Here is a 3,202-nt window from a genome sequence, read left to right on the forward strand (position 1 = left end):
TGTTGATACTATTTTACTAGTTTACATATTCTAGTTTTCCTATATATATATGAACTACTATGTGTAGTATATAAACAATATATTTATTCTAATTAATAACATGGATCATCTTACAAGAACAAGTTTGTGTTCAGCTAGTCTCGTTTGAGCATGAGCTGAGCTCGAGCTCGAGCTTGGCTTGGCTTGGCTAAACATGAGCATGAGCAGAGTCTCAGTCAACTGGTAAATGAGGGGAGCCCAAACTGCCATGTTCGGCTCATTTGTCAGCCCTACTTGTGAGTTGCGACATAGTAAATTTTTTTCACTGGACAAATTGATGGATGCAGTCTTCTTTTTTTTTTTGTTTTTTTTTTTTGGTGTGTGTGTGTGTGTGGGGGGGGGAGGAGGAGGGGAGCGCACAGAGATAAAAAAAAAATACACAAAAACTGTCGCTACAACAAGTCCATTGGAAGGCACCCTCGGTGTGGGTCAATGTTTTTCCTTTTTCCTCTTTAATCCCTTGGGATAGGAAGAGAGGAGACCAGTTTCCAGGGTAGGGCTGAGAGCTTTGCATGTGAGGAGGGTTGGGGATGGTGGGTGATCGAGCTCAAGTGTCACGATGAGGTGGTTGGCTGAACCTGGACATGCAATATTTGTTGTTTTGGGGATGAATGAGGATGATGTCATCCATGTGAGATGGGTTTTCTCTCCCTCTTCAGTAGTTTATAATTCTATTGCGACATTGACCGTCGTTCAGAGTACTGCTGCTATGGAATTTTCGCCTCCACCTGTTCTCTTCCTTCTGATGTTTTACGGGGATTTGTAATTTGGTTGTTTTGACTAGTTTTGTACAAGTAAATAATCAGCAAAATTTATACGTATGTTTTGCTGCAGTAGGTTTTCACATTCGCATAAATGCTAAAGTCATTATTCGGCCAACTTTATTAATCATCGACCCAAAGTGGCGTAAGTGTGCGTTGTGGCAGGGCCCATGGCCACACACACTAAGTTGAAAAACCCATGTTTTGTCTGTAGCACGCGGTGGTGGCACGAGGCAATACAATATTCCTCGTTAGCAGCTCAGCAAGTCTTAATAAGTCTTAGTGTGTGCATTACATCTTAAGGTTTTCTGCTCAGCTCCATGCCTCAGGTGTAATACATGCAAATTTTTAAAAATTTATTTAGATTATCTAGCATTTAATTGAAACTTTATGATGTATTTGGATCTGAATCTTAGTAAAGTTCCAAGATGATTACCCTTCACAATTACAAGTTTAAACCGTTTGAATAAGTACATTAGATCTATTGGATTTTAAGTTATTCAGATTTGGATCTTCGAATAATTCGAGTAACCAAAATAGGTTTGGATAGAGTTTAGACCTGTATTGAGATTTAAACCAAATATAGAAGAATTGTGAATTCATTTGAGACCCAAACAAGTCTTATTAAGTATTTGGATCTATTAAATATTCAAATGGATCTATCGATGGTAAGCAAGACTTTTGATCCATTTGAGACCCAAATGAATCTCCCTAATACTAAATAATGATTTAGATCCATTTAAGACCCAAATGGATCTCACTAACACTAAATGAGGATTTGGATTTACTTAAGACCCAAATATATATCAATAAGATAAAAATGATTTGGGTTCATTCGAGACCCAAAAAAATTATATTAAATATAATATATATAATATTAAATATATATAATGGGTTGGATTTGATAAGACTCAAATGGGTCTCACCAAATCCAAAACCAAAGCCCAAACTCCCTATGGTTTTCACCTCTTGCTTTACAACTCATGGTTTTTATCTCATGGGTTTTACTCCTTGTTACAACCCACGATTTTCTTTCCATAGTTTTTCACCCGTTGTTTTCTCTCCCTCTCTTGCCTATAAAATGGCTCTCACATTCTCTTTTTCAAATCACACTCTCTGGCTCTCGTGTTCTCTCTCCCTCTCTCTCTCTTTCACTCCTCCTCTTGGTATCAATTTTCTTGAAGTAAAAGTACTCATTTTCACTATTTTGGAAGTGACCGCTAATTAGGCTCCCTCTAAATCTACGAAATTGGGGTAGCTCTTAAGTGTATGAGCTCACTATTAAAAAAGTTTGTCATTTTTGAGATTTTTTGCTCCTTGTAAAACTACATAGATTTTGAGGTAGGATAAATTTATAATAACTCTGGTATTTGTGTGATTCTAATACATGTTTTAAATTAAATAAAATAGATACTTTTATGCATTATTTTATAAATAAAATATGCATATATGTTCGCATGCGTGGTTTTATGAATATAGGTATATATTCGTAGGTGTTAAGGTTTAGGTATCTCGTATTGTAAAATACATATATTTGAAATTAAATATGCATGTTTGGAATTATATATGCATGTTATGAAATGTAATTGATTCGACGTATTGAATACACATGTTTTGGATTTTTGTGCGCATGCTTTGAGATTCAATTTACGAATGAATAATGAAATACAATGTGTAGATGGCTATGTTATAATATTAATGCATATGATGAGATTATTCTTTATGATTGAAATGTTATATGATGTGAAGTTATGAATGCATGCAATAAATGTTTAAGCTTAGGATTGAGCTATGGCTCATCAAACCCTATTAGTTATACTAAATGCATGATGATATGACTTGGAATGTTATATGATGTAATATATGATATGTTGCATGTTGCATGTTGCATGTTGCATGTTGAATATATACATGTTTGTGCCTGAATTGGTGGTCATTGACCTTATAAGCGCTCAATTGTGTTTATACATGTATGGCAAAAGAATCCACTTGAGAAAATAACTCGTTGAGGAATTATATTCAAGAGAACGATCCTGTGAGGTTTTACATATCCAAGACCGAATAGTCTGGCTAGGACAAGCTTATGAGGATGCACAGGTCCAAAGTCTGTAGTTCAACAGAGACAAGCCTGTGAGGGTGTATAGGTTCAATACTAGTAGCTTGATTAGGACGATTCCATGAAGGTGTACTGGTCCAATACCAGTTAGTCCAATAAAGATGAGTCTATGAGGAGGTATGTTTCGAAGACCAGGTAATCTGACAGAGAACTTGTTTCAATATGCGGTAAATCTCGGTGAGCATGAAATGATTAACTAGATTGATTATGATGGATTGTGATGATCGAACGAGTTGGTTGGGATAGTCAGTTGTTAATCTATGGATTTGGCTTTACTCTAAATGTT

Source organism: Nuphar pumila, chromosome 2 (assembly GCF_984573655.1).
Source record: "Nuphar pumila chromosome 2, dmNupPumi1.hap1.1, whole genome shotgun sequence".
Taxonomy (NCBI): domain Eukaryota; kingdom Viridiplantae; phylum Streptophyta; class Magnoliopsida; order Nymphaeales; family Nymphaeaceae; genus Nuphar; species Nuphar pumila.